This window comes from Lolium rigidum, chromosome 4 (genome assembly GCF_022539505.1).
Source record: "Lolium rigidum isolate FL_2022 chromosome 4, APGP_CSIRO_Lrig_0.1, whole genome shotgun sequence".
Lineage (NCBI taxonomy): Eukaryota > Viridiplantae > Streptophyta > Magnoliopsida > Poales > Poaceae > Lolium > Lolium rigidum.
In genome coordinates, this window is record NC_061511.1 from 175257242 (window position 1) to 175270093 (window position 12852).

The following is a 12852-nucleotide window of genomic DNA, read 5'->3' on the forward strand; positions in this document are numbered from 1 at the left end:
TTGCAGATTTATTGGGGCATAGGTTCTGGGCCTGAAATGCTTGTACACGCCAGGAAACAATTCAAGGGTCCTTGCTTTGTGGAAATAGTCATTTTGGCATGTTGGAATATATGGAAGCAAAGGAATGATAAAATTTTCAAAGGGATGAAGCCTTCATTTAGAGCGTGGAAAGCTGGTTTTCTACAAGATATTACCTCGCTCAAGTATAGAGTGAGGAAGGGTGATGTTCATCTTTTAGCCACATGGATAGATAACCTCTTGTAATTTTCTTTCTTCCTTTTTGTACATACCTTAGAGTAGACCCTGACTTTGTTTCTAACCCCTAATTAATAAAATAACTGTGGGGGACTCCCCTACAGTAAAGCTTAAAAAAAACATAATCTTGATCATACTATTGTAAAGCATATGAGATGAATGAAGTGACTCAAGGCAATGATCTATAGTTTGCTAATAAATAGATAACATATAGCAAAAACTTTTCATGAATAGTACTTTCAAGACAAGCATCAAAAAGTCTTGCATAAGAGTTAACTCATAAAGCAATAAATTCTTAATAAGAGGTTTTGAAGCAACACAAAGGAAGATTTAAGTTTCAGCAATTGCTTTCAACTTTCAACATGCATATCTCATGGATAATTGTCAACACAAAGTAATATAATAAGTGCAATAAGAAAGCATGTAAAAATCAATGCACAGTTGACACAAGTGTTTGCTTCTAAGATGGAAAGAAGTAGGTAAACTGACTCAACATAAAGTAAAAGAAAGGCCCTTCGCAGAGGGAAGCAGGGATTAAATCATGTGCTAGAGCTTTTTAAGTTTTGAAATCATATAGAGAGCATACAAATAAAGTTTTGAGAGGTGTTTGTTGTTGTCAACGAATGGTAGTGGGCACTCTAACCCCCTTGTCAAACAGACTCTCAAAGAGCGGCTCCCATGAAGGACGTTATCTCTACCGACAAGGTAGATCATCCCTCTTCTCTTTTGTTTACACATGTATTTTAGTTTTATTTATAGATGACACTCCTCCCAACCTTTTGCTTTCACAAGCCATGGCTAACCGAATCCTCGGGTGCCTTCCAACATTTCACATACCATGAAGGAGTGTCTATTTGCAAAATTAAGTTGCTTAGTGATGAATCAGGGCAAAACATGTGAAGAGAAATATTAGTGAAGGTTAATTAATTGGGGCTGGGCACCCCGTTGCCAGCTCTTTTTGCAAAATTATTGGATAAGCGGATGAGCCACTAGTCCATTGGTGAAATCTGCCCAACAAGATTGAAAGATAAAACACCACATACTTCCTCATGAGCTATAAAATATTGACACAAATAAGGAGATAATAACTTTTGAATTGTTTTAAAGGTAGCACATGAAGTATTTACTTGGAATGGCAGAAAAATACCACATAGTAGGTAGTTATGGTGGACACAAATGGCATAGGTTTTGTCTCAAGGTTTTGGATGCACGAGAAGCATTCCCTCTCAGTACAAGGCTTTGGCTAGCAAGGTTGTTTGAAGCAAACACAAGTATGAACCGGTACAGCAAAACTTACATAAGAACATATTGCAAGCATTATAAAACTCTACACTGTCTTCCTTGTTGCTCAAATACTTTTACCAGAAAATATCTAGACCTTAGAGAGACCAATCATGCAAACCAAATTTCAACAAGCTCTACGGTAGTTCTCCACTAATAGGTTTAAACTACATGATGCAAGAGCTTAAACATGATCTACTTGAGAGCTCAAAACAATTGCGAAGTATCAAATTATTCAAGACAATATGAAGCATTTTCTGTTTCCAACCAAATAACAATAAGTGTTGCGGCTTTCAGCTTTCGCCATGAATATTAAAGTAAATTAAGAACACAAGTGTTCAAATGAAAAAGCGGAGCGTGTCTCTCTCCCACACAAGGATTGCTAGGATCCGAATTTATTCAAACACAAACAAAAATAAAAACACACAGACGCTCCAAGTAAAGCACATAAAATGTGACGGAATAAAAATATAGTTTCACTAGAGGTGACCTGATAAGTTGTTGATGAAGAAGGGGATGCCTTGGGCATCTGAAAGAGCAAAGTTTAAACCCCAAGTTTTGTGTGTTTGATGACAACACTTGAGTAATCTCACTGTGTGCCTTGAGTATCATTGTTAGATTTGCAAGAGCACGGTGACCTCGCCGGACAAGTCAAGATCGGAAGACTGAAGCGTAGTTGATAGGTTTTCTGGTTTTGTGTGTGTTTAGCGAGGTGACATGGTTGGAGAGAAAAAGGGAAGAAAACCAGTTTTAGCCAGGCCGGTACTACCGGTACTTGTAGCGGTAGTACCGCTACCCCTATAGGTACCGCCTCACGGTACCGCTCTGAGTTCTGCGCTGAATTCGTCCCACAAGATCGGTTACGGTACCTTTACGGCACTGGAGCGGTAGTACCGCTCACGAGCGGTAGTACCGCCCATGGTACCGCCTGTGCACCGTAAACGAGTTACGGCCGTACCGCCCTGGTACCGCTTCGGTACCGCTTCGAGTCCGATAAGGTTTGGACCCTGTTGCGGTACCTCGAGCGGTAGTACCGCTCTGCGTCCATTAACCAGATCTGGGGGAATTCGAACTCAGAGCGGTAGTACCGCTTTCCAGAAGCGGTAGTACCGCTTAGGCAAAAACTGGACATAACGGTTGGATTTGGAGGAGCCTATTTAAGGGCTCCTTCTTCCCCAACACGATTTTATCTCTTCCCTCTCTCTCTCCTCCATTGTTGCTGAGCTTAATCTTTGAGGATCTCCCCAACCATCCAACCAATCTTGCCCAAATTTTAAGGAGTGGTGGAGGAGACCCCGATCTATAGTTCTACCAAGAGAGATTTCACCAATCCTTGATATTCCTTAGTGGAGCTTGGTGGTAGGGTTCCTATTGTGGGACATTGGAGAAAGTGCATCCATGGAGGCTAGCTTGGTGTTGTACTAGCCCCATGGATTGTTGGGAGCCTCCTTGTGGTGTGGAGCTCGCCCCAACCTTGTGAAGGAATCACCGCCTCGACCGGTGCCTTTGTGGAGAAGGGGGAGCACCTTCGTGGAGCTCTCTCGAGGAAGAAGGTGAGGCCTTCCTTCGTGGTGTGGCCGTCTAATCTCTTGTGTGAGACTAGCACCTCCTCAACGCAGACGTACTTCCTATTGTGGAAGGAACTGCGGGAAACAAACCTCGCCTCGTCTCCGCGCCCCCGGTTGTCCCGCTCCTTACTCTTACTATCTTTTTGATTCCTTTGCTTGTTGCACTTGTCCTAGGATCATTGTAGGATCACCACTATTGCTAAAGTTATCACATTTACCTTCTGTTGCACTAAAAATTGAAAAAAGACTAAAACTTGCCGTAGCGCCATTCACCCCCCCCCCCTCTTGTTCGCTACGATCCATTCAGCATCCCCAAGCTTAGACGCTTGAGTTTTCTTGAAATATGCTTGAGTGATCCACGGGGGCATCCCCAAGCTTAGGCTCTTCACTCTTCTTGATCACATTATATCACCCTTCTCTCTTGACCCTTGAAAACTTCTGCCACACCAAACTTCTCATAAACTTCATTAGAGGGGTTAGTACTCAAAAACTTTAATCCACTTTAGTCCTGTAGTGACACATTGCAATAACTCAATAAAACATTAGCTACAGCTCTCCACGTCTAGAAAGCCTTACTTAAAGTCCACAAGAGACAATGCAAAAAACAGAGACAGAATCTGTCAAAACAGAACAGCCAGTAAACATGAATTTTTTTGAGGTACTTCCGTTGCTCAAATCAGAAAATTCAAAACTAATTAAAGTTGCGTACATATCTGAGGAACACGCATGAATTTTTGCAAAATTTTTAGGTTCTCCTACAGAGAGATCTACTCAAATTCGTGACAACTAAAAATCTGTTTCTGCGCAGAAATCCAAATCTAGTATCAACTTTCTATTAGAGACTTTATTTGGCACAACAATGAAATAAACATGATAATGAGAGGTTGCTACAGTAGTAACAACTTCCAAGACACAACAAAACAATAGCAAAATAAAAAGATGGGTTATCACCCAAGAAGTGCTTTCTTTATAGCCATTAAGATGGGCTCAGTAGATTTTAATGATGCTCACATGGAAAATAGGAAATGAAGCAAAAGGAGCATCAAAAAGCAAATTCAAAACACATTTAAGTCTAACCCACTTCCTATGCATAGGAATCTTGTACAAAAATAAATTCATGAGGAACAAAGTGACAAGCATAGGAAGATAAAACAAGAGTAACTTCAAAAGTTTCAGCATATAGAGAGGTGTTTTAGTACCATGCAAATTTCTACAACCATATTTTCCTCTCTCATAATAATTTTCAGTAGCTTCATGAATAAACTCAACCTTGTGAAGGAATCACCGCCTCGACCGGTGCCTTAGTGGAGAAGGGGGAGCACCTTCGTGGAGCTCTCTCGAGGAAGAAGGTGAGGCCTTCCTTCGTGGTGTGGCCGTCTAGTCTCTTGTGTGAGACTAGCACCTCCTCAACGCGTACGTACTTCCTATTGTGGAAGGAACTGCGGGAAACAAACCTCGCCTCGTCTCCGCGCCCCGGTTGTCCCGCTCCTTACTCTTACTATCTTGTTGATTCCTTTGCTTGTTGCACTTGTCCTAGGATCATTGTAGGATCACCACTATTGCTAAAGTTATCACCTTTACCTTCCGTTGCACTAAAAATTGAAAAAGACTAAAACTTGCTGTAGCGCCATTCACCCCCCCTCTTGTTCCCTACGATCCATTCAAGTGGTATCAGAGCAAGGTTTTCTTGCTCGGGCTTTACCGCCTAAGAAATGGCCGAACAAGATGCGGGTGTGGCGAATGGGTCACCTTCCCTTGTGCCACCCGCTCCATCATCTCCCGTCGATACCACAACGGCTACGTTGGATGATCTCAAGAAATTGGAGTCATCCATCGTTAACCAAATGAAGGCGATGATGATGGAGTTGGTTGCTCAAAAACCAAACCCTATTGTTGATCCTAAAGCAAGTGCCTAGGATCCCCCACCAAAAGCTAACCCCTTTCCTCTTGTTGATTTTGTCGCTGAAGCGACAAAAGATCCACAAAAGGAAGGGATTGGGGAGACCGACACTTCAACAAAGGGGAAGGATGAGACACCGGTTGCGGAACGTCTAGGGGGTTATCATGAGGTGCCACCACCAAGTGGTTACGCCGTAAATGTTCCAATACCTATGCCACATATCTTGTCGCATGGTTCACCACCGTCACTTGAGTCAAACAACTTTGAAAATTGGCAATTCTTAATGCGTTCCCATGTGCGCAGCGCATCTACCGAGCTTTGGCGTATCATCGAGGAGGGCTATTCACCACGAGACCCGAAGAGCTTGACAAGGAGAGAAGTGGTGGATGACCAACTCAACGCCACCGCCATCAACATGATACACATGGCCATCACGCCCAAGGACCGTGCTCATATTCGCTCGCTCAAGACCGCCAAGGAAGCATGGGATAAACTTGAGAAGATCTTCCTTGGAAATGCAAGCATCCAAAGCTCTCGTTTTGATGAAGTGAACAACATGGCCGACAACTTCGTCATGATTGAAGGAGAGTCCCCCGAAGAAATGTATCGGCGGCTTATCGCACTTGCCGTGCAAATGCAAGATCTTGGAGCAATGTTTGTGGATGACCATTGGATCAAGCGCAAGTTCTACAACGCTCTCCTCCCTTATGAGGAAGTGAAGTTGACGGCCATCCGCCAAAACGCCTCCTTCCGTGCTATGACATCCGATGAAGTTCTTAGCGAAGTCATCGCTTTGGACATCTCCAAGAATAATGCGGAGGATCTTGTTGCTCGCGCTCACAACTCCCGCAAGCCCAACCTTGCATTGAAGATGAAGGTACATGAAGCTAGTGAAAGCGATGAGGATCCCGTTGAGTGGGGACCGGATGATCTCAAGATCAACTATCATGAGCACATGGCTCTCGCCGCCAAGAAATTTTGGGATGGAAACATGTCCGAAGCACAAGACCAAGAAGATCACGTGATTCTCCAAGAAGTTTCTCCAAGAGCCCAAGGGAGGGACAAAGGGGAAGAACATGCTACAATTGCGGCGACAAGAATCATTTTGTGGCGGATTGTATGTTTGAGAGAAGAGAAGATCATGGTGGAAGGCTTATCCGCAAGGATAAGTGATACGTCTCCGACGTATCGATAATTTCTTATGTTCCATGCCATATTATTGATGATACCTACATGTTTTATGCACACTTTATGTCATATTCGTGCATTTTCTGGAACTAACCTATTAACAAGATGCCGAAGTGCCAGTTCCTGTTTTCTGCTGTTTTTGGTTTAAGAAATCCTAGTAACGAAATATTCTCGGAATTGGACGAAACGAAGACCCAGGGGCCTATTTTGCCACGAACCTTCCAGAAGACCGAAGAGCATACGAAGTGGGGCCACGAGGTGGCCAAACCACAAGGCGGCGCGGCCAAGGGGGCCCGCGCCGCCCTGTGGTGTGGGCCCCTCGTCAGCCCCCCGACTCTTCCCTTCCGCCTACTTAAAGCCTCCGTCGCGAAACCCCTAATGCGAAAAACCACGATACGGAAAACCTTACTGAGCCGCCGCCGCCGCCAATCCCATCTCGGGGGATTCTGGAGATCTCCTCCGCACCCGCCGGAGAGGGGATTCATCTCCCGGAGGACTCTACACCGCCATGGTCGCCTCCGGAGTGATGAGTGAGTAGTTCACCCCTGGACTATGGGTCCATAGCAGTAGCTAGATGGTTGTCTTCTCCTCATTGTGCTTCATTGTTGGATCTTGTGAGCTGCCTAACATGATCAAGATCATCTATCTGTAATTCTATATGTTGTGTTTGTCGGGATCCGATGGATAGAGAATACCATGTTATTTTAATTATCAAGTTATTGCATATGTGTTGTTTATGATCTTGCATGCTCTCCGTTATTAGTAGAGGCTCTGGCAAAGTTGATGCTAGTAACTCCAAGAGGGAGTATTTATGCTCGATAGTGGGTTCATGCCTCGCATTGACACTCGGGACAAGTGATGCAAAGTTCTAAGGTTGTGTTGTGCTGTTGCCACTAGGGATAAAACATTGATGCTATGTCGGAGGATATAGTTATTGATTACATTACGCACCATACTTAATGCAATTGTCTATTGTTAGCAACTTAATACTGGAGGGGGTTCGGACGATAACCTGAAGGTGGACTTTTTAGGCATAGATGCAGTTGGATGGCGGTCTATGTACTTTGTCGTAATGCCCAATTAAATCTCACTATACTTATCATGACATGTATGTGCATTGTTATGCCCTCTCTATTTGTCAATTGCCCGACCGTAATTTGTTCACCCAACATGCTTTTATCTTATGGGAGAGACACCTCTAGTGAACTCGTGGACCCCGGTCCATTCTTTTAATACTGAAATACAAATCTGCTGCAATACTTGTTTCTACCGTTTTCTCGCAAACAATCATCTTCCACACAATTCGGTTAATCCTTTGTTACAGCAAGCCGGTGAGATTGACAACCTCACTGTTTCGTTGGGGCAAAGTACTTTGGTTGTGTTGTGCAGGTTCCACGTTGGCGCCGGAATCCCTGGTGTTGCGCCGCACTACATCCCGCCGCCATCAACCGTCAATGTGCTTCTTGGCTCCTCCTGGTTCGATAAACCTTGGTTTCTTTCTGAGAGAAAACTTGCTGCTGTGCGCATCATACCTTCCTCTTGGGGTTGCCCAACGAACGTGTGAAATACACGCCATCAAGCTCTTTTTCTGGCGCCGTTGCCGGGGACCTGAAGAAAAGTTACTCCACGAAGATTTCTAACTCCCACGTCAACTCCACGCCAGCTCTTTTTCTGGCGCCGTTGCCGGGGAGATCAAGACACGCTGCAAGGGGAGTCTCCACTTCTCAATCTCTTTACTTTGTTTTTGTCTTGCTTTATTTTATTTACTACTTTGTTTGCTGCATTATATCAAAACACAAAAAATTAGTTGCTAGTTTTACTTTATTTACTGTCTTGTTTGCTATATCAAAAACACAAAAAAAATAGTTTACTTGCATTTACTTTATCTAGTTTGCTTTATTTACTACTGCTAAAATGGCTACCCCTGAAAATACTAAGTTGTGTGACTTCACTAGCACAAATAATAATGATTTCTTATGCACACCTATTGCTCCACCTGCTACTACAGCAGAATTCTTTGAAATTAAACATGCTTTACTGAATCTTGTCATGAGAGAGCAATTTTCTGGTGTTAGTTCTGATGATGCTGCTGCCCATCTCAATAATTTTGTTGAATTATGTGAAATGCAAAAATATAAAGATGTAGATGGTGACATTATAAAATTAAAATTGTTCCCTTTCTCATTAAGAGGAAGAGCTAAAGATTGGTTGCTATCTCTCGCCTAAGAATAGTATTGATTCCTGGACTAAATGCAAGGATGCTTTTATTGGTAGATATTATCCCCCTGCTAAAATTATATCTTTGAGGAGTAGCATAATGAATTTTAAACAATTGGATAATGAACATGTTGCTCAAGCTTGGGAAAGAATGAAATCTCTCGGTTAAAAATTGCCCAACCCATGGACTCGACTACTTGGATGATCATCCAAACCTTCTATGCAGGACTAAATTTTTCTTCGCGGAATTTATTGGATTCAGCTGCTGGAGGTACCTTTATGTCCATCACTCTTGGTGAAGCAACAAAGCTTCTTGATAATACGATGGTTAATTACTCTGAATGGCACACGGAAAGAGCTCCACAAGGTAAGAAGGTAAATTCTGTTGAAGAATCCTCTTCCTTGAATGATAAGGTTGATGCTATTATGTCTATGCTTGCGAATGATAGGACTAATTTTGATCCTAATAATGTTCCATTAGCTTCATTGGTTGCTCAAGAAGAACATGTTGATGTAAACTTCATTAAAAATAATAATTTCAACAACAATGCTTATCGGAACAATTCTAGTAATAACTATAGGCCATATCCTTATAATAATGGTAACGGTTATGCTAATTCTTATGGGAATTCTTACAACAATAATAGGAATACACCCCCTGGACTTGAAGCTATGCTTAAAGAATTTATTAGTACACAAACTGCCTTTAACAAATCTGTTGAGGAAAAGCTCAATAAAATTGATATTCTTGCTTCTAAGGTTGATAGTCTTGCCTCCGATGTTGATCTTTTGAAATCGAAAGTTATGCCTAATAGGGATATTGAAAATAAAATTGTTACTACAGAAAATGCCATCCAAGTTAGAATTAATGAGAATATAAGATTAATGGCTGAACTGCGTGCTAGGTGGGATAGAGAAGAAAATGAAAAACTAGCTAAAGAGGAAAATGTAGCTAAAGTTTGGACTATTACTACCACTAGCAATGCTAATGATTCACATGTTGCTGCACCTCCTACTATCAACGGTAAAATAATTGGTGTTGGCAATGCTTCTACTTCTAGTGCAAAGCGCGCAAAATTACCTGAAACTGCTAAAACTGCTGAAACTGCCTATGATAAAACTGCTGAATTTTTTTCCAACCTTGGGGATGATAATCCCATTGCTTTAAATTGTAATGATTTAGATTTTTATGATTGCCACATCTCTGAAGTAATAAAGTTCCTACAAAAACTTGCTAAAAGTCCTAATGCTAGTGCTATAAACTTGGCTTTCACAAAACATATTACAAATGCTCTCATAAAAGCTAGAGAAGAGAAACTAAAACTTGAAACTTCTATTCCTAGAAAGCTAGAGGATGGTTGGGAGCCCATCATTAAAATGAGAGTCAAAGATTTTGATTGTAATGCTTTATGTGATCTTGGTGCAAGTATTTCGTTATGCCTAAAAAAGTCTATGATATGCTTGACTTGCCACCATTGAAAAACTCGTTATCCGGATGTTAATCTCGACTGATAATGCTAAAAAGAAACCTTTGGGGAAAGTTGATAATGTTCATATTATGGTTAACAATAACCTTGTCCCCGTTGATTTTGTTGTCTTGGATATTGAATGCAATGCATCTTGCCCCATTATATTGGGAAGACCTTTTCTTCGAACCGTTGGTGCTACTATTGATATGAAGGAAGGTAATATTAAATATCAATTTCCTCTCAAGAAAGGTATGGAATACTTCCCTAGAAAGAGAATGAAGTTACCTTATGATTCTATTATTATAACAAATTATGATGTTGATGCTTCATCTCTCGATGTTACTTGATATACACTTTCTGCGCCTAGCTGAAAGGCGTTAAAGAAAAGCGCTTATGGGAGACAACCCATGTTTTTTTTACTACAGTATTTTTGTTTTATATTTGTGTCTTGAAAGTTGTTTACTACTGTAGCAACCTCTCCTTATCTTTGTTTTATGTTTTGTTGTGCCAAGTAAAGTCTTTGATAGTAAAGTAAGTACTAGATTTGGATTACTGCGCAGTTCCAGATTTCTTTGCTGTCACGAATCTGGGTCTACCTCCCTGTAGGTAGCTCAGAAAATTAAGCCAATTTACGTGCATGATCCTCAGATATGTACGCAACTTTCATTCAATTTGAGCATTTTCATTTGAGCAAGTCTGGTGGCCTAATAAAATCCATCTTTACGGACTGTTCTGTTTTGACAGATTCTGCCTTTTATTTCGCATTGCCTCTTTTGCTATGTTGGATGAATTTCTTTGATCCATTCATGTCCAGTAGCTTTATGCAATGTCCAGAAGTGTTAAGAATGATTGTGTCACCTCTGAACATCTGAATTTTTATTGTGCACTAACCCTCTAATGAGTTGTTTCGAGTTTGGTGTGGAGGAAGTTTTCAAGGATCAAGAGAGGAGTATGATGCAATATGATCAAGGAGAGTGAAAGCTCTAAGCTTGGGGATGCCCCGGTGGTTCACCCCTGCATATTATAAGAAGACTCAAGCGTCTAAGCTTGGGGATGCCCAAGGCATTCCCTTCTTCATCGACAACATTATCAGGTTCCTTCCCTGAAACTATATTTTTATTCCGTCACATCTTATGCACTTTGCTTGGAGCGTCGGTTTGTTTTTGTTTTTTGTTTTGTTTGAATAAAATGGATCCTAGCATTCACTTTATGGGAGAGAGACACGCTCCGCTGTAGCATATGGACAAGTATGTCCTTAGGCTCTACTCATAGTATTCATGGCGAAGTTTCTTCTTCGTTAAATTGTTATATGGTTGGAATTGGAAAATGCTACATGTAGTAACTCTAAAATGTCTTGGATAATTTGATACTTGGCAATTGTTGTGCTCATGTTTAAGCTCTTGCATCATATACTTTGCACCCATTAATGAAGAAACACTTAGAGCTTGCTAATTTGGTTTGCATATTTGGTTTCTCTAGAGTCTAGATAATTTCTAGTATTGAGTTTTGAACAACAAGGAAGACGGTATAGAGTCTTATAATGTTTACAATATGACTTTTATGTGAGTTTTGCTGCACCGTTCATCCTTGTGTTTGTTTCAAATAACCTTGCTAGCCTAAACCTTGTATCGAGAGGGAATACTTCTCATGCATCCAAAATCCTTGAGCCAACCACTATGCCATTTGTGTCCACCATACCTACCTACTACATGGTATTTATCCGCCATTCCAAAGTAAATTGCTTGAGTGCTACCTTTAAAATTCCATCATTCACCTTTGCAATATATAGCTCATGGGACAAATAGCTTAAAAACTATTGTGGTATTGAATATGTACTTATGCACTTTATCTCTTATTAAGTTGCTTGTTGTGCGATAACCATGTTTCGGGGACGCCATCAACTATTCTTTGTTGAATATCATGTGAGTTGCTATGCATGTCCGTCTTGTCTCGAAGTAAGAGAGATCTACCACCTTTATGGTTGGAGCATGCATATTGTTAGAGAAGAACATTGGGCCGCTAACTAAAGCCATGAATCATGGTGGAAGTTTCAGTTTTGGACACATATCCTCAATCTCATATGAGAATAATAATTGTTGCCACATGCTTATGCATTAAAGAGGAGTCCATTATCTGTTGTCCATGTTGTCCCGGTATGGATGTCTAAGTTGAGAATAATCAAAAGCGAGAAATCCAAAATGCGAGCTTTCTCCTTATACCTTTGTACAGAGGCATGGAGGTACCCCATTGTGACACTTGGTTAAAACATGTGCATTGCAAAGATCCGGTAGTCCAAGCTAATTAGGACAAGGTGCGGGCACTATTAGTATACTATGCATGAGGCTTGCAACTTGTAATATATAATTTACATAACTCATATGCTTTATTACTACCGTTGACAAAATTGTTTCATGTTTTCAAAATAAAAGCTCTAGCACAAATATAGCAATCGATGCTTTCCTCTTTGAAGGACCATTCTTTTTTACTTTTATGTTGAGTCAGCTTCACCTATCTCTCTCCACCTCAAGAAGCAAACACTTGTGTGAACTGTGCATTGATTCCTACATACTTGCATGTTGCACTTGTTATATTACTCTATGTTGACAATTATCCATGAGATATACATGTTACAAGTTGAAAGCAACCGCTGAAACTTAATCTTCCTTTGTGTTGCTTCAATGCCTTTACTTTGATTTATTGCTTTATGAGTTAACTCTTATGCAAGACTTATTGATGCTTGTCTTGAAGTACTATTCATGAAAAGTCTTTGCTTTATGATTCACTTGTTTACTCATGTCATTACCATTATTTTGATCGCTGCATTCATTACATAAGTTTACAAATAGTATGATCAAGGTTATGATGGCATGTCACTTCAGAAATTATCTTTGTTATCGTTTTACCTGCTCGGGACGAGCAGAACTAAGCTTGGGGATGCTTGATACGTCTCCGACGTATCGATAATTTCTTATGT